The sequence below is a fragment of the Sus scrofa genome, chromosome 14, assembly GCF_000003025.6.
Source record: "Sus scrofa isolate TJ Tabasco breed Duroc chromosome 14, Sscrofa11.1, whole genome shotgun sequence".
In the NCBI taxonomy this organism is placed as follows: domain Eukaryota; kingdom Metazoa; phylum Chordata; class Mammalia; order Artiodactyla; family Suidae; genus Sus; species Sus scrofa.
In genome coordinates, this window is record NC_010456.5 from 43,116,071 (window position 1) to 43,138,982 (window position 22,912).

The following is a 22,912-nucleotide window of genomic DNA, read 5'->3' on the forward strand; positions in this document are numbered from 1 at the left end:
ACCCCCACTTGCCAGCTCAGTGACCTTGAGTGGATACCTTCAGGTCTTTAAACCTCACTGCCCTTCTCTGCAAAATGGGGTTAATTAATAACAGGACGCAGTCTGAAGGGAGGTTGTGAAGGTTATATGAGGTGAAGTGAGATGTCTCAGTAACCTGTTCCCACACACAGTAAATCCCCAATTTATGGTTATTGTTATTTCCACTGCGCCACCTTCCTTGTCAACATAATACTAGTATATTTCGAGGCCCAGGATACCTACTCCTGGAAGGTTCAGTCTTTTGGGAAGCAAGATGTGCAGAGGGTCATGTAGTTGAGACCTCCTGGGGGAGATTTGGGAAAGACTGAAGTTGCTGAAAGTGGTCTTGGGGTGGGAGTGGGGTCCAACAGAGATGGAGATTGGGGGGTGGGCAGCCACAGGCAGGGGTACAGGGGATAGTGCCTGTGCAGAATCCCACAGGCAAGACTGAATATGGCCACGCCCAGGGGCTTTTGCACCAGCCATCCTCTTTTGACATTTTGGGAACACTCCTATGTATCCTTCAAGACCCTACCCAGATTTCCTTCTTCCACTTATAAGAAATTATCTTCAATAAATGATCATCTTCCCTTTGTTCTTCTTTCCTCAACTTCCTACTTTCTTGGTGGGGTTTCACCTCCCCCTCTTATGTTTCCATCATGGTGTATTATTCACTAGTCTATCATAGCCCTTGATATTTGTATTGGAAATGTTCATTTAAAATTTTATTTTTATTTATTTAATTTTTTTTTTTTTGCTTTTTAGGGCTTCACCGTCAGCATATGGACGTTCCCAGGCCAGGTGTCAAATTGGAGCTATGGCTCTGGCCTACGCCACAGCCACAGCCACCTCAGGTCTGAGCTGCATCTGCGACCTACACCACAGCTCAGAGCAAAGCTGGATCCTTAATCCATTGAGCAAGGCCAGGGATTGAACCTGCAGCCTCATAGATACTAGACGGGTTTGTAACCCACTGAGCTACAAAGGGAATTCCACCAATATTCATTTTTATCTGGCTTTTTCTTCCATCTGAGGGCTTCTCTAGAGCGTGCACATTGTATCAGGTTTGGGGGAGAAAATGTTACAGCCTCAGGTTTGAGAGGGTCCACTGAGACACCCTCTCCCCTTGATGGCTGAAAATCAGAGGACTGCTACTCTCAGCTCTTCAGGGACTACGGGTCCGTTCCGGGTAAGCACAGAGTTCACACAAAGTAGAACACATTCACAGTTTGTTGAATGAATGAATGACCGACGTTCCAATTTCTGTAACTGCACACGCTTGCTGGGAAATGATGACCTCTGGGCCCCACCTTGCACTGAGGGGAAAACTCCCATTTATTTCCTGAATCACAGCAGCCTCTCCAGAGTATTTTGGATTAATTATGTAAGGAGATGGCTTCCTTTCCTTTTTGATGCCCAGCAACATCCCAAGAGTTTCCTGGAGAGAACAGAAGAGTCTGCAGAAAAAGTCCTCTGGCGGGGAAAGCACTCAGGCTGCCCCAGTTTTCAGAGAGTGACGCTTTTTATAGTCACACTTTGAGACCACATTGTACCTAAAGGGAGCCAGAGTGGGGAGCAGGCCGGCAATCTGGCTTCCCAGCTCCCTTCTGCGCCCCTCTCCCCCATTGTGGAAGGAGGCGGGACTGTGCCACCCTGCCTGCTGCTAGCTCGCTTCTGCTTTTTCCAACCCTTGTCTTCCACTCCGACTGATTTGACAAAGGCCAGGTCCTCTTCTACGTTGCCCATGGTGCGAGGCTGGGGGCTGCACACTCCATCACTTCATAGCTGTGTGACCTTAGCCTGGTCACCGAATCCCTCTGCCTCAGTCTTTCCATCTATAAAATAGAGATAATAATCCTAGCACAAACCTCATTTCAGTATTGAGAGGAGCAGACAATGTAATATGACACCTGGCATACACAGTAAGTGGTACTGACAGCATCAGTGACAAGGATGACTTTGATGATTTCATCTCTGAAAATCTGAGAGGTTCAGTAACTTCCTCAGGGTCACACAGCTAGTTAGAGCTATTGGCAGGTCTACAAACCCTTAACCACGACACCATACTGATTTAGCTTGTCCGGAGCTGGGACTAGGGTGAAGTGAGGCACACACCTAGGGCACAAAATTTAAGGGAGCACCCAAAAAAGGGGTTATCAAAGATACAGAATATTTGAATGCAATGTTTTTAAAAATCAAAGTTAATTCAAAAGTCCATGATGAGCAAACTATCACACAGCATTACTGATTTTTCCTTTTCCTCTGACGTCAATATGGCCTGGCACAGCACTGAACGAGCCTCTTTTTGTTGGAGGATAAGGTTTTTACTAATTTTTCACAAATGTAACTATCACGTGTGATTGTGATAAACACCCCTGTAGCAAAATGTTTGTATAGATCATTCTCATTTCCAGACAGATTGCTGGATGCAGAATTGGATCATGAAATGCAGGGTCGAAAGGCAGGCATATCCCAGCCCTTTATTATGAAAAATTTCAGACACAGAAAAAAATTGTACAGGACACACATATACTCACCAGATAGATTCTATAACTGCTAACATTTTTCTATTTTTACTTTATAAAAGTCTAGTCATCTGTCCATTCCTTAGTGTGTACACACACACACACACACACACACACACACACACACATAGTTCTTTGGTGGATTTCATAATAATTTATAGATACCAATACACTTCAACATGTGTCATTAACTGGTAGGCCATTGTTTTTAAGAATTTTGGTCTTGCAGTGCCAGTTGTGGCTGGGCAGGTTAGGAACCTGACATAATGTCTGTGTGGATGTGGATTCGATCCCTGGCCTTGCTCAGTGGGTTAAGGATCCTGCATTGCTGCAAGCTTCGGCATAGGTTGAAGATGCAGCTCAGATGTGGCGTGGCTGTGGCTGTGGCATAGGCCAGTGGCTACAGCTCTAATTCGACCCTTAGCCTGGGAACCTCCATATGCCACAGGTTTCCTTTATTTTTCAAAAAAAAAAAAGGGGGAAAAAAGATTTTTGATCTTGAATGTTAAATTCCCTTCAGGAAATATATACCAGTTTCCATTTCCAACTGTGGATAAATGCATTGCTTTTACCACAGCTGGGGCCACTCTAGATGTTATTTTAAAGGTGTTCTAGGTGCTGCTTTGATTTAACTTTTGTTTGTCCTCCTGGAGGTTCTCAGTAAATTTGCCCCACCTCTGTGTCCAGATGGTCTATTAAAAAGTTATGTCCCTTTCCATCTCTTTAGGTATTTCTGGTGAGGCTTTTCTGGATTTAGAGAAGGGGACAGCTTCTTCACGGGTCTGCTCCCACCCCAGAAGTTCCTGGCCCTCTGGGAGGCTGATTGTGGCCACTCCCATGTGCAGAAAATGGGCAAACCTGGAAGGCCAGAAGCTCTGAGACCCTAGAGGCTGTGTGGGATGGTGGGTGGGTCCAGACACATGTGTGGAAGTAGGATGCTGGGCCCTGAGCATGTTTTCTCATCTGCATTATGGGGTAATAATTCCTTACATATAGGATGCACAGGCTGCTGTGAGAATCTTTTGTCCCCCTCCCCTCATTCTGCTCCAGCCCTTGGTTTCCTGATGGACCAGGCACTATCCTGCCTTTGGGCATTTGATCTCTTGTGATTTCTGTGGGTCAGGAATTTGGGAGCAGCTTGGCTGGGTGGCTCTGGCTCAGGGTCTCCTGCGAGGTTGCAGACAAGGGCAGCTGTCATCAGAGGGTCTGACTGGCCATGTGGAATCTACTTCCAAAAGGGCTGGGGTTCTCATTGTGGCTAAGTGGGTTAAGAACCCAACATAGTGTCTGTGAGGATGCAGGTTTAATCCCTGGCCTCGCTCAGTGGGTTGAGGATCTGGCGTTGCCACAAGCTTAGGTATAGGTTACAAATGTGGCTCGGATCCCGTGTTGCTGTGGCTGTGGTATAGGTCAGCAGCTGCAGCTCCAATTCAACCCCTAGCCTGGGAACTTCCATGTGCTGCAGGTATGGCCATTAAAAAAAAAAAAAAAAAAAAGCCTCACAATGTGGCTGGCAGTGGGTGCTGAGTATTGGCTGGGGGCCTCAGACCCTTTCCATGTGGGTCTTACCACAGGGCTGCTTGAGCACCCTCACTACATGGTGGCTGACCTCCCTCCATGGAGTGAGCTGTGATGCATTTTATGACCTAGCTTTGGAAGTCACACCTGTCACTTCTGCTTTATCTTTTGGGCACATAGACCACCTCTGACTTGCTGTGGGGAGGATCACGGGGGGCAGGGAGCACTGGAGGCCATCTTGGGGGCTGCCCACCATCCTGGAAGACCTTGGCAGGACTTCACCTCTCTGGGCCTCAGTCTCCCTCTCTGTGAAATGGGTTCATGTGAAGATTCATAAGTTGATTCTTATGAATACTTAGAAGGGCATTGGAGACTCAGCCCCACTCTCAATAACTTAGCCACCATTATAGTGTCTGCTGGACTGTGATCCCTCAACAGCAGGGGCTGTTCTCTGTCTTTGTATCTACTGCCCAGCCCGAATGGGCACATTCTGAATGTTTACAGAAAGGGCTGAATGAATAGCCACAAGGACTAGGAATCCAGAGGAGAAAGACATCTGAATCAGCTGCATTGTCAGAGATACCTCCGTGAAAAACTTTCTCAAGTGCGGCCCTTTGATCAATGTCTAGAGAGCAAATATTTGTTCAAAATGAAGGTGACGTGGGTGGTGGAAAGCGCTCACAATGCAGTCAGACTGATCAAAGTTTCAGTCTTGGACTTGGTGTTTGAACAATAAACATTTACTGAGCTCCAGTCTGAGCCATGTGCTGTGTCAGACCTGGGGAATGGGGTGAGGGTGGGGAGGAAATGGCCTCTGTCCTTGCCCTGGTTGGTACCCTGGCTGTGTGACCTTGGGCGAGTGAATCTACATCTCTGAGTTCACATCTCCTCACCTGTAACACAGAGGATGAATCCTTGCTGGATAGAAGGAGAAAACTCCTTCCACAAGTGTGCCTCCCCATCAGGACCTGGCTGCTGTTCCCCATTCCTGACAAGCACCCTCTCCAGTGACAGACACTGCTGCCTTGCATCCCCCCACCCCCAATCACAACCACTCCAGCTCCACAAGGGTTAAAACCCAGGCGCTCATGTGACCCAGTGCAAACTGTGAATCATTCCCATTGCTCCCTGTGCTGAGCCTGCCTGCCCAGGATGGGGCAGATGCTGTGCCCCCCGGGTTGCCATGGCAACTCCTCCAGTACTGCAATATAGCCCAGCCCAGTTCCTTCCTAGGAGGACCTGGGGCGCGGGGGGGCTGTTTCACCTGGCTGGGTGTGGCCTTTTAGGAAGGAGGAGGGAGAGAGGCCGGAAAGGAGAGAAAGGGAGGGATAGCGAGAGAGAGAGAGAGAGAGAGAGAGAGAGAGAGAGAGAGAGAGCGCGAGCGATCGAGAGAGGCACGCTTAGGGAGGAACAAGTGGAAATTGAAAGACGGGGGAGGAAGGAGAGGCTGGGAACCTGACAGAGAAAGGGACCACCAGAGGGAGACAGACTGACTGACTACCGACCAGAGGTCCTGAGGCGCTCGCTACCTCTCACCCTAGAGGCAGTTTCCCAACTGCTTCAGCCTTCCCAGGGCTATCAGATCTCCAACATACATGCACACACGTGCCCAGGCGCACACACGTGCAGCCGCATCTCTCGGTGCGCCCGCGGTCAGGGCACAGGGCGGGTAGGCTGTTGGGCACGTGCAGACATCGTCGGACCCGCGGGACGGTGAGCGAGTTGAGACTTGGGGGGGAGAACAAATGGGGGCGGACGCCAGCTCCCTGGGCGGCCGCCTCCCCGAGGCCCCTCCTGCATTCCTGGGCAGCGAAGCCCCTCGCTGAGAACGGGGGCTGATGTCATCGTGGGCTGCCGAGCCAGGGGACCCGGGGCCCTGGTGGCTGCCTCCGGAAATGAGCTAGCTGCCCGCCGGCCCACAGGTTTGGAAGCCTCAGCCGGAGGAGGGGAAACCTGCGTGGGTCAGGTGAGCAGGGCCCCGCAGAGGGCAGCTGGGCAGGGGGCAGCGGCGGGTGGCACCGGGTCCTTCCAGCGCCTGGGGGGCCCGCCTTCCTGGGGGAAAGTGAGGGTGAGGGTGCCCGGGGGTGCCTAGGGCCACCGCCTCTTCCTCCCCCACCTCGCGGGGACTGTCACGCCCTGGAGCCAGCGCGGCAGCCCAGTTCCTCCAAGCTCCTGGTCACCCGAGCCGGCCAGCCAGCCGGCCAGCGCTGGGAACTGGATCTTGGAGCTCCCGGCGTGTTTACTCACAACTCTGGGGGGTGGACTTGACCCTGAACCGCCTCTGCTTCGGAGTAAGACCCGCGGATGCCAAAGGCTGCTGGCTCAGCGATGTTTATTTACTCTGGGTCCCACTGAAGAGGGCTGCTGGCTTCCCTCTCCGGGCGAGCCCAGAACTTCTGTGAGCGGACAGAAGGGAGAGGGGTGAGGACCCTGGCATTTCTGCCCTCCCTCACCTCCCCCACCCTCTCCTCCCGGCCCCATGGATTACCTGGGAGACAAACTCACGGTGGCCCAAACCCACATGACCCAGTGGATGGGGACCGTCCGGCGGTCCTTCCAGGAGGCCCTCAACTTAGTGACCAGCACAGTGGGCCCGGAGCGGGCAAGCGGGGAGCCCGCCGGCCGAACCTCCTTCAAGCGCACCTCATCCTTCAGACACCTCGCCTCCCGGAGCCGGGAATCTTTCCGCCGCTTCTCAGCCCGCAGCCAACAGAGATTTTCTTCCCTGAGGAAAAGGCAGCCGGACTCGGAGCCACCAGATCTTGTAAGCTTATGATGCTTTTTAAAATATTAAAACATCAGCGAAAACTCCTCCCCAACAGTGCTCCCCTCCCCCACCCCAGGAGTGGTGGGGGGTCCAGGATAATTGGCCACCAAGCTCCACCGCCTCAGCTGTTTCCTGCTCCCCTGCCTGGGAAAGAGGCATGTGGTGGTGATTCCCCTGACAGTGGACTTGCTCGCTCCCCCGAAGTGGTCAGGAAATTGATACCGGATTCACCATCCCTATGGACAGGGCTGGCACATGCATCAGGCTGGCTTTGCTGGTTGATTTATCTTAAGTGCCGGCACTCCAGCCTGACACAAATGCTTCCTATTTTTAGGGAGGATTAGCTGGCACCTGCTTCACCTCCTCACACCACACCCCCAGGGTGGCCGAGTATCCGTGTCATGTGCATGTGGCATTGTGGCTTTCGTGGTCTTGTCATGGAGCAAAAATTGCGAGGTCTCATCAGATTACCCGCAGTGGTGGGCAGGTTTGCCTGTTGGCCCTGGGGACCTCGGCATGAGTGGGCCAGGATTGAGTCTGGGGGGAGCTCAGTCTGGGTCCTGAGATCCTGCCATCTCTCACTCTGGCAGCTTGATGGGGCTGGGGCGGAGGCCAGGGTGGAGTGACATCTAATGATTAAAGACCCGACCTGCATCTAGGTATTTTCTTAAGGACCTTACTGATGATTTGGAGAGATGGGACTGAGCTCAGAGAGGGAAAGGCACCTGCCTGGGGTAGCACAGCAAGCAAGTGGCAAAGCCAGGGCCAGAACCCCCAGCTCTGAACCCCCTCCCCCCACTCAGGGGTCTTTCCAGACCAGCTCCCAGTAAAAGGATTTCTCCAGACCATCCTGATAATTTCAGGGACGTCCACATCACTGACCCTCAAAGTGAAGGCCTGGTGTTTTCACATAGGAAACGTCTGCCACCTGCCTGTGTGACCCAGTTCACAAGGGACTAAAGATGAGTGGAGGACTGAGCCAGCTCCTTCCCTGGCTTCAGCCTCTCAATGGTCATTAAGAGATCCAGCATTTAGGGATGCAGCATATGTGTGGTGGGGGAGGGGGGGTGCACCAGGCTCAGAGCCAGCGCTCTGTGCTCTCGAGGTCACTGAAAGCTCACACCTGCTGTCAAAGTACAGGATCCTAGCATCCCCTCAGCTGGCCCAGAGAGGTGTGGTGATTCTTCTGGGGTCACACAGCTACCAGAGCAGCCAGGTGCCTCATTAATATGACATCTGCCTTTCTGGGGCTCTGCTGCTTTGTGGCCCTGGATGAATCAGTGGGGCCTGAATTTATGAGACAGATCCCCCAAGACAGCCTCAGGAAGGATGACTTAGTCCTGGGAGAAAGCCTCTTGTTCATTTTTTTCTGTCCCTCTGTCTCTGTCTGTTTCTGTCTCTGTCTCTATCTGTGTGTCTCTCTGCCTCTCCCTGTCTCTCTTCTCTTTCGCTCTTGTTTTCTCTGGCAATTTGGCTAAGGGCTTAGGCCTTGGTGACATTCATTTCTGCCACCATGTGGCCCTGGGCATTGACCAGAGTCCCCCAGGCCTCATTGCCCTGCTCCCCAGCTCAGTGAGTGAATGAATGAATGAATGAATGAACAAATGAAGGTGGGCCTCGCAGGGCCTTTGCCTCCTCTGTTCACTGTAGCTTGCAGTGCCTGTGACAGTGTTACAACAGGCTAGGTAAACCTGGGCTGAATTAATCTGGTTCTTTCCATTAGTATTTGGCATCTACCAGCTGGCAATTGGGTTGAAAGCTTGAATCAGACCTGGCTACATGCTGGCAAAGGGACCATGTCCTGTCTTCAAGACTCAGCTTCTTCCTCTGTCAACTAGGAGACCTCACAATCATTAGGAGGTTGCAGTCGGTGCCCATCACAGTGCCAGGCACACAGTAGGTGCGCACTCATGGATGCTTTCTGTCTGTCAGGTGCCGTGATGCTCTGACTCTGCAGGATAAAGGCAGAGTTGGGATGGGGACACATGCTCTGTTGCATAGGGCCTATGTTTGACTCCTGGCTCTGCCACATCTGAGCTGTGCAACCTAGGGTGGACTGTTCCCCTCCCTGTGCCTCATCTGTGAAACGGGGTTTGTCATTTCCCCTTTCCATTTCCCATTGTTAACACTTAAGGGCAGCGACGTGTCAGCAGATGCAGTGCCTGGGGCCGTGCTTATTAGCACGTGGTACGTGGCACCGTACAAGTTAGCTGTTGTGACAACCAAACCTTTTCTCTCAGAACCATTCCTTCAGAGATTCCCAGTGAACCGGAAAATCCACACACGCCCCTTTTACTCAGGGACTTCATGGAAATATTTGTTTTACTGGAGGAAACTTTTTAAAGCCACAGACAATCAAGTGTTCTGGAACACCTGTAGGATCCGTAGCTGAGGTTGGGAGGGGGGCGGGATTTCAGTCTTTAGGACTTGAGCTTTGTACGTGATTTATCTAAATAATTCATTTTGTTCCATATTTTGCCTCAGGCTCCTATTTACTGAGAGCAGAGTAGAAGAATCTATGGCAGGCAAAAAGTAACCCTCCCAGGCGTGCCCCAAAACGTTTTTCTAAAGCCAGCCTTGACATAATTTGCTAATGGCCTGCCTGGGCGGCTGCCGAATAAAAAGGGGGAAGAGGGAAAACACTGGCATTGTCTCTGAGCGACAAAGGCAGGAAGAGGCACGTCTGTGCTGCAGCCCAGTGTGAGCCTGAGAACGAAGCCCAGCCAACGAGGTGGATGCAAGTAGACGCCAGGCAGAAAATTCCAGAACCCAGGCACAGCGGCAGTACCACAGGGGCCAAGGGCCGGGGTAAAGGTGGGAAGCTGGGGCGGGGGGTGTCTCCCAGGCCAAGCAGTGTTCTGCAAAGAGGGCTTTGGAATCAGACAGATTTGGGGTCGAGGCTCTGCTCTGCCGTGTGCTGGCCAAGTGACCTCAGGCGAGTTAAAACACATCTTTCAGCCTCAGCATCCTCATCTGTGAGGGGTTCACCCAGGAACTGTCTGGTGGGTGGTCTGGTAGGACAGACTAGAACCAGCATGGCCCTGGCACCCGGCAGAGAGGAAGGGCTTAACTTTGCTTTCGAGGGGGTATGGGGTGCAAGTGCTGTGGACAAGGCCTACCTGTCCCGACGGCCGGACTGGTGCCGTTCACAGAGGAAAGAACCTGGCTGACCTTTCTTGGGCGTTTGTTGTGTGTCAGGCCCCCATAAGCATGAGATGGCTGTTATTTGTGTCCCTTCATTTGTTGACGCACACTTTCCTTCCACCAGGATTTATTGAGCACCACGAGGGTGCAGGCACTGGAGAAACAGCTGTGAAGAGAACAGACACAACTCTAGCCTTTATAGAGTTGTCTTCAAGGGGGCAGATAATAAAACACGCCAGCACATACATATGTCATGTATGGGCCGAAAAGCAAGGAACTGTCTTAAGAGATCAAGGGCTTGTCTCTCCCACCAAACTCAGGCCATATGACAGTTTCCCCATCTCAACACCCCTGATATTTTGGACCCAATCCTTCTTTGGGGAGCAGGGAGCTGTCCCGGGTATGTCTGGAGGGTCACCCTGGCCTCTCCCCACCAAATGCCAGTAGCTCCATGACAACCCAAATGTTTCTAGACGTTGACAGGTGTCTCCGAGGAGCAAAACTCCCACCCCTCCCCCACTGCTATATGTAATTTGGTTTGGGAGCTATAGTTGTAGCTGAGTAGTTTCCCAGTGACCTGAGCTGGGGAAGTAGGTAGGGCAGGGACCCAGCATCTATCAAGCACCTCCTTTTGCCAGGATTGGTCTCATTGAATCCCCTCGGCTGCCCCAGAGGGACAGGGGGTATAGCCTCCTATTTCCTGGAGGAGAAATCTAGAGCACAGAGAGGGGAAGTCACAGGCCTGAGGCCACACTGCTGGTGAGGCTGGGACTCCAGGTCCGCAGCATGTGTCGGCCACCCTGGGCTCACCTGGCACCCAACCCTGGGAACTCACTGTATGAACATCCGTACTCCATGCCAGGCCCTCGGTCTAGAGCTGGAGTATTTGATTCTGCGTGAATAATAGAGCGAAACAGATGCTTCAGATATTCAGCAGGGGAGTTTCCGCTGTGGCACAATGGAATCAGTGGCGTCTTGGGAGCATTGGGAGTATTGGGAACATTGGGGCGTTGGGACTCCGGTTCGATCCCAGCCCAGCACAGTGGGTTAAGGATCTGGCATTGCCACAGCTGTGGCTTGGGTCACAACTGCGGCTTGGATCTGATCCCTGTCCTGGGAACTCTGTATGCCGTGGGGCAGCCAAAACAAAAGGAAGGAAGGGAGGAAGAAAGGAAGAAAAAAAAAGAAAAATCTGAAGGGCTTAGTGTCTTCCTCCCTCCACGAACTTACCCACATCTGCCCCCACTTTTTTTTTTTTTTTTTTTTTTTTTTTTTAGCAAGGGAGAGAGAATTTGAAAGGAAATGGCTGTTTGGGACTCTCATCTTTGGAAGCTCTGATTTCAGTCTGTATTCATCTCCTCTATGTTCATACCACACACATGATGGCCCCAAACAGTAGAAATCTGGAGACCAGAAGTTCAAAATCAGGGTGTTCTCAGGCCATGCTGGTGTGTGGGGGGGTGCGGTCCTTTCTGCCTCCTCCAGCTTCCAATGGCCCCAGGCATTCCTTGGCTTGTGGGCACATTGCTGTCCTCACACGGCTTCTCCTCTGTCTCTTATGAGGACACTTGTCATTGGATTTAGGGCTTTTCCTACATGAGCTCATCTGGAGAGCCTTAACTTAATGAACTGCTGCAAAGGGCTTTTTTCCAAGTAAAAGTCTAGTGCCAGGGGTTCGCATGTGGACATATCTCTTTGAGGCCACAAATCACCCCATTACACCCTCCTCACTGCTTCTACTCTGCCCCCTTCCCCGCCAGCAACCCAAGGGGTCAAGTTGCTCCCCCGCCTCACCCAGTCTTAAGAAGCCCAGCTTCTTACTGTGGCCTGCAAGGCCCTGTGGGATCTGGGCCTGCTTCCCTCTCGACCTCAGCTCTCACTGCCATCCTCCGAGATCATGTCAGTGCTGCCACTCTGACCTCCTGCTCTTCCTCAGTCACCACATGTTCCTTCAAGACCCTGGGCATTTGCCCTCATGGTTCCCTGTGCCTGGAATGCTCTTCCCTCTCTCTTTGCCTCCCCACGGAGAGGCTCCCTGACAGCTGAGATGGATCGAATCCCCACTGTGTTTCTCTCCGCCCCGTCCCCTAGTAATGTTCTCCTGGTACGCATCTCAGTCTGCGCTTGCTTCATTTCACATGTTCACTCTGTCTCCTCCACTGGCAGGTAGGGCCTGTGAGGGCCAGGGTTCTGGTCAGCCTGGTTTACCTCAGTATCGCCTGGAGCAGCTTCCAACACATCTAGCAGTCATGTCACATCTGCCTTCCTGAAATCCACTCTCCTTCATCTCTGTGTCCACCTTGTGGCACCATCTCCATATTATAGATGGGTAAACTGAGGCCCAGAGAGGATCAGTGATTTGGTTTTGGTACACAGCTTCTAGGAGTTGACACCAAGATTCCGGCCCAAGGCAGTCTGGGGTCGTTTCCTTATAAAGGTCCAGATGCAAAAATCTGAGCTATAATGGTGATTTAAAAAAAAAAAACAAAAACAAACCTGTTTATTGGAGTTCTCGTTGTGGCTGTGCGGTAATGAACCCAACTAGTAACCATGAGGATGTGGGTTTGATCCCTGGCCTCCCTCAGTGGGTTAAGGATCTGGCATTGCTGTGAGCTGTGGTGTAGGTCGCAGATGCAGCTCGGACCCATGTTGCTGTGGCTGTGGGGTAGGCCAGCAGCTGTAGCTCTGATTTGACCCATAACCTGGGAACTTCCATATTCCATATGTGGACTATGTAGCCCTAAAAAGAAAAAAAAAGGTATGTATTTATTCATTCATTAAGAATTCCTTATCCAGTACCTCTTCTGTGCCAGGTGGAGGTGAGATAGGGTCTCTACCCTCTCTCTCAGGGCTCACAGGAACAGGGGAGACGCAGTAAACAAGTAAGTCAACTAATGAATGAACAAGATAATCTCAGATGTTTGTCAGGCTCTAAGGAACAGTGTCACAGGGTATAGGGACTGGTGGGAGTGGACTTTAGGAAGATAGGTCAGGGAAGTCTTCTCAGGAGGTGACATTTTAGCGGAGACCTGAATGAAGGGAATGGACCTTAAGAAGGTTTGGAGGAAGAACATCGCAGCAGTGGGGAAAGCAAGTGCAAGGGCCCTGAGGCAGGACTGTGCCTGACATGTTTGCAGAAGAACAGGGAGCCCAGGGTAGCCGTAGCAGGGCAAACAAGTGGGAGAAGGTAGAAAAGGAGTGGGCAGGGGCCAGGTCATACAGGGCCTGGGGGCTCTGGTAAGGATGTTAGAGTTTAGTACTGTAGGGGTTTGAGCAAGGGAGCAGTATCAAGTTGATGATGATAATTATTGAGCACCTACTATGTACCAGGCACATGTCCCACTTCTCGTGGAGTCCTGGGCTTCATGGTAGTGGGGTCCAGGTACCAGGACCCACCTCCTACATCTCCTGGTGTCTGTGCCCATGCTGCCTGCCAGGTGACCTAGCCTCAGGCATCCATTGGGCATGGAGCATGGGTATTGAACTTAAGTGCAGCCCCAAAGGCCAATGTACGGTGACTGTGCCTCTGCTCCCGTGCCGATGAGCAGACAGGCCAGGCCCCCTTCTCTTGGGGTGACCCCACCCAATTCCAGGTCTGCTCTCCTCCCTCAGCGCCCCCGCAGGCAGCAGAATGATGTCACCCAGAGAACAATGGCCTCTTCACGGTCCAGCTGGGGCCAAAGGCTGGGCCCAGAGTTGGTGCCTCTGGGAGAGACCTGGAGTGACGCACAGGGTGGGAAAAAGGCTCGGCCACTCCCCAGGGCTCTACTTGTATGAAATTAGGTTGAGCTCCTGCACTTCCCCCACCACTAAAAAAGTGGGGTGTGCTCACTTCATATGTGGTGAGTACTGAAAACCTAAACAAAAACAAAATCCGCCCATGAATCTAACATCCATGAAAACTACTCTTTAGCATTTGAATGTGTTGTCTTCTTGTCTTTGTTCCTCCCTTCAGCACAATCTCCCAAATTCTCTTTTAATCCTTTAAAAAATGTGCCAGCTTTACACATCTTTAGCAAAGACCATCATTAATGTCCATGCGGCAGGTGCTCCTTGGTTTATTCACCCCTCTGCCTGGACATTTGAGGACTCTGCAGGGTGGCCCTGGGTGGGCGTGTCTTTGTCTGGATCTCTGAGATGTCCACGAGGTTTAAGGGTCCCCATTTCATCTCTGTGACCCAGGGGCTCCCTCTGTTTCTCTCACTTTCTCTCTCTCTATCAGCGTTTTCAAATCTCCGATGTTTTGTTCAGACGAAATGCCTCTTGCTTTCCTCATCAGGAAGTCGGAAATTTCAGGAAGGAAATCTGGATCAGTACATATCACAGGGAATGTAGTATTTTTGGATTTCATGAAGAATGGGGTCTCTGGCAAGGGGTCACCGAGATAACTCCTTAGGCACAGGAAAGATATATTGGGTTAGTTACAGTGTTAGATGTTTAACATTACAAGCGATTTGCAAGGGAAAGTCCTGGTTTGTGTGGCATTTGCCTATTCCTGTGGTGTAAATACTCCCACCAGGGCCATTTGCAAGCAGCCAACTAACAGTCAGTGCCCACAGAGCTGGGCAAACAGGCACAGTGAACCATTATTATACAAAGTAGTTCTCGTATGTGCGGGGGGTACATTCCCAAACCCCCAGTGATACTTGAGTTGCAGATTGTACTGAGTCCTATAGACACTATGCTTTTCCTAGACGTACCTACTAAAATAGAAGAATTTTAACAACATATTATAATGACGGTTATGTGATGTGGTCTCTTGCTTGCTCTCTCAAAATATCTTACTGTACCGTCCTCGCCTTTCTTCTTGTAATGATGTGAGATGGTGAGATACCCACGTAATGAGAGGTGAGGTGGCTGACGTGGGCGTTGTCATGGAGCATGGGGCTGCCTTGGACCTTCTGGGGGTACATGAGAAGGAGGGCCCTCTGCTTTGGGTGGTCCCTTGTCATGGAGCTGTGATCATGTTGATGGCTGGATGTCAGGAGCAGACGACGGTCCTCAGTGGTTGGGGATCCAGGAGGGACTTCACCACGCTACTCAGAAAGGCACAGAATTTGTGAATTGTTTATTTCTGGAATTTTCCATCTAGTAATTTTGGACTGAGGTTGATGATAGGTAACTGAGAGCAAAACTACGGATCAGTGGGAACTCCCCTATCGTATGTTTGCCATAGAGATTCAATATTCATAAATGACCTCACGACCATGGATAATAGTAAAATGTAGTAATTAGGAAGTGATAGGTTTTGACTGTTTCTTGCCTTTGCTTTTAGGTGGATTTAATTGTATCTATATAATTTAATTTTTAGTAATGGCTGTGTTTAGCAGCTGACTCAGAGCTGACTCCTGGAAATTTCACAGTTGTGTCTACACCAGTATTGGTGAAGGGAGTGAGTCCCAGAGCTGTGGGTTTGAATCTCGGTTCTGCCTCTCACTGGCTATGTGGGGCTCTGGGTAGGCTGCTTCATCTCTTTATGCCTCCGTGTCCTCTTCAGACAGTCGAGGGTGGCCAGGGAGTATTATGTAATTGCTCATCTCACAGATGAGTGTATGGAGGTGCATAGAACTTTTCCATGAAAGGTTATTACAGGACATTGAATATAGCTCCCTGCGCTATACCATAAGTCCCAGTTCTTAACACAAAATTTTTTTTTCAATTTAAATTTTTTTTTGAAAAAGTGTTTATCCCCCAGTTCTACCGAGATGTAATTTACATATAACATTGTATTCATTTAACGTGTAGAACATAATGGTTTGACATGCATATAAACTGAGAAGTGATCACCACGCTAAGTTTAGTTAACATCCATCACCTCAGCTAGTTACACGTTCTTTTCCTGGCGTTGGGAGCTTTTAAGGTCTACTCTCTTAGCAACTTTCATGCAACACAGTATCATTCTCTAGAGTCACTGTACTGTACGGTACATCCACAGGATTTATTTATCTTATAACTGGGAGTTGGTACCATTCCACTCCCTTCACCCACCCTCCCTGACTTCCACCCCCCAAAATGTTTATTTCTTGCCTGCACAAGGTCCACTGCTGGCACGGTGGCTCTCCACAGCCGTTACTTCTCCCAGCTGCTTGTTTTGAATCTTATAGCGCAGCCATCTGGGAAAACGTGACTTTGTGTAACAGCATCAGGAGGAAAAGCTTGAGCATGACATTGAGGCAGGGGCTGTATTGTCCCATTTCACAGGTGGGGAAGTGAAGGCATGGGGATGACCCGGCCCGAGCTCTTACCAGGTGCCAGCCACTGAGCCCAGCAAACGGCCTTATCACATCCTTGCAGAAACCCCATGGGGTCGGTGTTATTTTTGGTATTCCCCATTCACAAAGGATAAAACTGAGACCCGGGGGGAGGACGTGACTTGCTCCAAGTCACCTTCTCACAGCCTGGACTCCAGCCGAGGTCTGCAGATGCCTTGTTTCTTTCCCCTCAGAGGACTGTGGGACCCTCGTGCTTTTGCTGAGAGGCGCTTGGGGGTGGGTCGTTCTTTGTGCTGGGGGGCTGTCCTGCACACTGTAGAATTCTGAGCAGCGTCTCTGGCTTCGAGCCAGTCCTTCCAGACTTTGTCAAATGTCCCTTGGGGGCAAAATCGGCCATGATTGAGAACCACTGATGTGGATGGTAAGAGTCACAGGATGTGAGCTGAGGTCCCTGCCAGGCCCTGTGTGACCATGTGGTCTTAACCAACAGACTCTGAGGGAAGCCAAAACGTTAGCAGCAGGGCTTTGGAATTTCCTAACTTTTAGGAAATTGAAAATAACCTTTGATTCCTGGTGTGTCATTTGGGACAAATCTTTCCACACTGATAAAGCATTTTTGTCTTCAGCTACAAAACGGAGCAGGGGATTCTGCTGAGAGAGTGTGACAGTCAGGACCATGATATGAGATGCTTGTCAGCACTGCACCTAGCACATAGTCAGTGCTTTATTGCCTTCCTAGTGAAGACCTGTCTTGTGGGAGGGCGGGCAGAGCGGTGCAATCGAAGATAACTTTCACTGTCTGTTGAACTCCCAGGCCTGTGTTTTCAGACTCTCCATCCAATATTTGCTTTCTGCCAAAGACAGAAATTATCCATCAGCCCACACGCCTGTCACTCACCAGCTCGATTTCGAGAAACGGCCCTTCCCTGGGCACACCTATAATTTAACATCTGTAACTCCTCAATTAGTAGTTTGGGAGCCCATTCTTTTTTGCTCAGTAATTGGCTTCTGCTCCAGGGAGGGTGATGGATAGATGCAGGGACTGTGTGGAGTCAGCTGCCACCTCCACACTCTGCAGACATCTTGGCAGGAAGTGCCCGGGAGGTTCTGGAACCTCTGGCACTGGGTTTGGAGAGTGTACCAAGGTAGCCGCTCTGGTGGACAATGGGAAACAGAGCATCGTTTCCATACAAGTTTTTATATGGAGCCCTGGGAGCAAGTGTAAACAGGCCACTGAAGGGGCAGGGAACTGATGTGGAGTTCCTCTTCCTGGAGAAGCTTTGATTGCCAGAACATCTAGATTATTCCACTCTACTCCTTTCATGTTACAGCTGGTGAAACCAAGGCCCAGACAGGGAAAGAGACCTACAAAAGTCACACAGCAAGTCGGTGACAGACCCAGGACCAGAACTTGGGTTTCTAAATTCAAAGTTGGAACAGTCAGAGGTCATACAGTTCTTAACTCTGATTTCCTTCAGCATTGAGCAGCAGACATTTATGGAGCTCCTACTGTTTGCAAAACTCTACAATCAGCTGTATGAGGCACTAAAGATAGTAAGATGCAGTTTCTGCTTCGGGGAGGTTTTCAGAAAAGCGACTAAGATGCATATCCTAGCTGCATAGTCTTGAACCAGCCTCCTCTCGACAACCCTCAGGGCAGTGGGCCTCAGTTTCCTGCTCGGTTCACAGAGGATCTGGTGTGACTTTTTTGGGACTTCCCAGTGGAATCAGTCTGGATTCAAATCCTTGCTCCTCTGTCTGCCAGCGTGTGACTTTCAGCCAGACTTTGAGTAAGCCTCGGTTTCCCCATCTGCAAGAAGAGAGTTCCTAACCCCCATCCTCCTGGTGGGAATCCCACATGGTGATGCATGTAACACGCTTGGCAGAGCGTCTGGCCTGCAGTGATTCCCCCGGTAGCTAGTGGAATGGTGATGGTTTTGCTCTAGCTGACCTCCCTCTCCTACCGTCTGGGGCTGCTCCTGGTTCTAGGAGAATCTTGCCTCCTCCCAGTCTGTGCACCAGCCCTTCCCTTTGCCAGCCAGGATGGAACAGCGCAGGCGCTGCTCTCTGGTAGAGGTTTGGGAAGGTTAAGCCTTTTCTTAACACTGTCTTGTCTCCAAAACCTCGCTCCAACCCTCTACCTGCAGGTGTTTTGGTTGCTCAGAGAAGGACAGAGCAGAGCAGGTGGGCCTGACCTGCAAGGACGGAGCCAGCGGCTCCCTGTCACCCTCCCAGACTCCTCTGCTTCCCCTTGGCCTCCGCACTCCCCTCCCAGGACACTTTCCTCTGAGCCCTCCCTGCCCCCCCAGTTGCTCTCTGGTGATGAAAGCATATTGGGGGTCATTAACAGTCACAGCTAATTAGGAAGGAAGTGACAGCACGGGTTAAATAGCGGGTTATATGGCTGAGGGCAGACCAGTTGGAAATTCTTCATATCCCACATTGGATGGGTTTTTTTCCCTTTTCATGCACAAGTCCTTTTCAAGAAGGGACGGAAAAAAAAAGGACAGGGAGTTCCCGTCGTGGCACAGTGCTTAACGAATCCAACTAGGAACCATGAGGTTGTGGGTTCAATCCCTCGCCTTGCTCAGTGGGTTAAGGATCTGGTGTTGCAGTGAGCTGTGGTGTAGGTTGCAGACGCGGCTCAGATCCCGTGTTGCTGTGGTTGTGGTATACGTCGGCAGCTACAGCTCCTATTCGCCGCCTAGTCTGGGAACCTCCATATGCTGTGGGAGCGGCCCAAGAAATGGCAAAAAGACAAAAAAAAAAAAAAAAAAAAAAAGAAAAGAAAGAAAGGACAGAGGCTGTCAGAGCCCTGCTTGATGAGTTCCCTCATCTTTTCATATGGTGTAGAGCCCTGTGGATTTCCAACAACTCAGTAACGGTGGGAATGTAATCCTTCCAGGTTTCTGAGCTGAACTGTGCTGCTTCAGTCTGACACCAAGGGTGGGGAGGGGAGATGTGGGTTTGGGTCCTTGTGCTGCCACTTCCTGTATCTGGGACTCTGGCCAAGGGCCCTGACCTCTTTGAGCAGAGGTGTCCTTGAGTGCAAAGGGAGGCAAAAACAGAGACGATTGAACTCAAACTTTGGCGGGTGCCTTGGAGACTGGTTCAGTAAGTAAAGTCCCAGGTGGAGAGCTTCTGGGGCCCAGAATCTGCCCATGTGTCAGGAGCCCCAGGTGGAAATGGTCCCGCGGGCCCCACCCCTGGAGAAACAGTTCCTTAAAGCAGTTCCCTCAGTCTGCAAATATTTATCAAGCACCTACTGTGTGCTAGGCACAGTCAGAGGCCCTGGGCATCCACCAGGGAACAAGACAGGTGGTCCCAGCCCTAGAGAACAGTAGGTCATTATTGAAGAACACGCTGTGTATTGCTCTGGCAAACATCTGGTGGATGAATGAATGAGTGAACGAATGAAGGGCTGCATGAATTCTGATCATGGATGTGTCTTTGCAGCTTCTTCCAAGTTCTTTCCAGCCATGCTTGCCAGACCACCATACTGAGAAGTGTTTACCCTTTCACATTCTCAGAGTGTGGCAGCACACCTGGCACATCCGGCACATCCATGACACTCAGTAAACATGTGATGGATGGAGGGATGGATGGATGGAGGGAGGGAGGGACACATGCACAAGTGGACTCTAAGCTCCTGGCTGCCAACCAGCCAGATCAGTTGGGTGGATGAGTAGGGCTCCATGGAGCTGCTCTTTCTTGGTAGGAGCATGGTCCAGAGAGACCCTAGATTATAAATCAGAGTTCCATGTTCAAAGTGTCCCCATGGTCATGATCATTGTCTCCAAGGACCACAGAAGCCCTGGAGCCTATTGCAGTCAAGACCTTAAGGGTCAGTCCTTGGCTTAATTGGCTTATTCTCACTCCCCTGATTGGTACCCTGCAGGCCACTTGGGATTTCTGTGGGTGCTCTGTCCCTGCTCTGCCTCTGTACCCACGCCCATCAGCCATCTCCCTGCACCCCAAGCTTCTCACCACTTTGCTGTGCTCATACATCTTTATGTTTGCCGCTCTTCCGGGTTGGAGTCAGGCAGTCTTCCGTTGAGTTAATCTGCAATATTTTCTCAGCTAATAGGATGTGTTGCCAACAGGAGTCTTTTGAAGCTCCTCATTAGCTGTTTAGGACTCCATCTCCTGCTCCTTTATTCAGCCCACTTGTATTAAAGATCTGCTGTGTGCCAGGCACTGTGCTGGGTGCATTCATGAACCTGACTTGACTTCACCCTCAGGATCACCCCAGGGTTGATGCCGGAAGAACAGGCACACCGAATCTGGGGCTTCTTCCTGCTACCTCTGGGCACTTTTACTCCCGAGAGCTGAAGAGCCGAGGTGCGTTATGATGTCCTTCCCTCAAGAACAGAAGCTCCTTGAGGACAGGGGCCTCCTTCTGTTTCTTCGAGAGTCAGAAAGAGCTCATTAGTGGCGAAAAGCAAATTCTGGAGCCAGACGCATCTGTTCAGATCCCATCTTTGCAACCTAAAGTGGTGTGTAGGTTTCTTCATGGCTCTGTGCCTTGGTTTCCTTCTCTCTAAAGTGAGGGTAATTATAGTACATCATAGGGTTGTTGTGAAAAATACATCCACTGACATATAAAGCACCTAGGACAGTGCCTGGCACATAGTCAGCTCTAAAATGTTCTTAGTGTGGATATTAACATATTCATTGCTCTAAGATTATTCTAAATACATAAAATACAAATATTTTGAGGGGTGATTTACATACAGTAGAATGCATGTATCTTAGGCATACACCTTGATGAATGCACTCACCCCTGTAACCCACAGCTCTATCAAGATCTAGAGTATTCTCACTCCCCCTCAATCAGCCCTCCTTACCTGGCACTTGAACACTTCTTAATGAATGGATGGATGGATGCATGGATGCATGCATGCCTGGAGATCCACTGGGTTTGATCCCAAACCTCTTATGTAGATTGTGCTTGCAATCGTAGCTGCGTAACTTGATTAGCTGTTAAGTAAATGTAGAAACAGGAGTGCAGAAAGAAAGAGCTGTCATACTATGAAACCCTGAACACGTTGAAAAGATTCCATAAAGGCAAATGCTAAAAAAGAAAAGAAAAGAAAGACTGTCCTGTTAGGGCGGACAGGACTGGGAAAGATTGGGGTGAGGAGTCCAGACGTCCAGCTCTTTCCTCTGTCCCATCCCATCTCCATCCCTACCTCCACTCAGAGCCCAGGTGCCTCCCCGGCACCCACAGCACCAGGGACCCATCCCTCTGGGCTAAGAGCCCTTCCTCCCACTGCCGGCCAAACCCGTCTCTCCCAAGGAAACCAGGAAGCTTGGCGTCCCAGACCTGTGAGTTTAGGAGGAGAAGCTTCCAGAGTCTGTTCTGCTGGTGGTTTTCATGGGAATGGGGGGACCAGAAGGAGAGAGGTGGATGCCAGGGCCCCAGCCCCCACACCTCACCCAACACCCAACATCTGGTTGCTCCTCAATCTTTGTAGTATACTGGGCTTCTGTGGTTTTGCTTAAAGAGATTTTTGTAAAGCTAATAAAGGAAAAGGAGAGTGGAAAATAGCTGCTGTGGTGCCCTTGGTCGGCGGTGAGGGGACATTCACACAGGGCTAGAGCAGTGCATGGGCAGGGCTGTTCTGAGTCTGCCTTCCGACTCCAGGTTTTGAGTCGGGCTGAGTATTGTCCAGTCCTGGAAAGCTGAGTCCTCATGGCTGCTGGCCTGCCCTCAGCCCACATGATGCCCATTTTGGGATCTTAGATATACAGGTGCCCAGCGTGTAAGGGTACCTGGTACCTTGTCAACATGCAGGTGGTGCCTGGTCCTCCTGGGCCTGCTTCTAAGAGGATCTGCTGTCGTTTGGGTCTTTGGTTCAGCTTTTCTCCCTCCAGAGCCTGGGAGGTGGTAGGAGACTTCTTACTATCCTCTTCCCCAACCCCGCCCCAGAGATGGTGATGAGGTCACCTCCAGGCCCCTGGGCTGCGTGGCAGGTCAGGTAAAGGGGCCATTGGCACCTGTTCAGGCTGATGTCATCCTGGGAAGCCATTCAGCCCCGGGGGCCACCTCCAGCCCTGGCTGCCTGCCCACCTGTCGCCAGTGTCCTGTTTTGTTTGTTATGTGGGGCGGGCTCAGGGAGGACCCACAGTTCAGGCGACATAGTCTTTGCCCTGCCCTCTGAGAATAGGGTGGCGCCATTCCTTTTCTTTTGGAGCCACCCCAGGTTGTGGAGCAGACTGGTTTCAAGTTCAAATCCCAGCTCTACCTCCTCTCAGCCAGGCGGCCGGGGGGCAGGTTGCTTCACCCTCTGCCTCGAATTCTTTCGCTCAGAAAGGGGGTGACGGGGCCTCACCTTGTAGCGTTGATCTGAGGATGACCAAGGATGTGTGTGAATACTCTCAGCTCAGTGCCTGCTCTGGGGGACACCTGTGAGCCACTGTGACAGCAATAGGGGTGGCGACGGCTGCTGCTGTTCTTATTGTGTAGGCCGTGGTTACAAACAACGTTGTTTGCATTTTCCCAGAACCGATCTAACTCTAGCTTTTCAAAACAAAACCAAATACACTTGCTCCCTCTTGGACCCCCATTTGTTCTAAACCGAGGCAATTTAACAAAACACAAATAACCTGTAAGCAGGATTTGGGTCGTTTCCAAAATCTTCCCTCACTCTGGCAAAGCTCTCAGCCTCTCAATTTGCAAACCATTGTTTGAGAACCGAGGTTCTCAAAAAATGCAGGTGCCCAGG

At 50.9% G+C, this 22,912-nt stretch overlaps 1 protein-coding gene and 1 long non-coding RNA gene across 2 annotated transcripts in view; one reads left to right on the forward strand and one right to left on the reverse strand.

Moving 5' to 3' along the window:
• KIAA1671 (KIAA1671 ortholog) overlaps window positions 1-22,912 on the forward strand; it is a 202,217-nt gene that overhangs the window by 128,524 nt on the left and 50,781 nt on the right.
• LOC110256758 lies at window positions 5,470-6,672 on the reverse strand. The gene is made up of 2 exons (XR_002338687.1): window positions 6,550-6,672; window positions 5,470-6,457 (listed from the first exon to the last, which is right to left on the reverse strand). It is a non-coding gene; the product is annotated as an uncharacterized LOC110256758 (long non-coding RNA).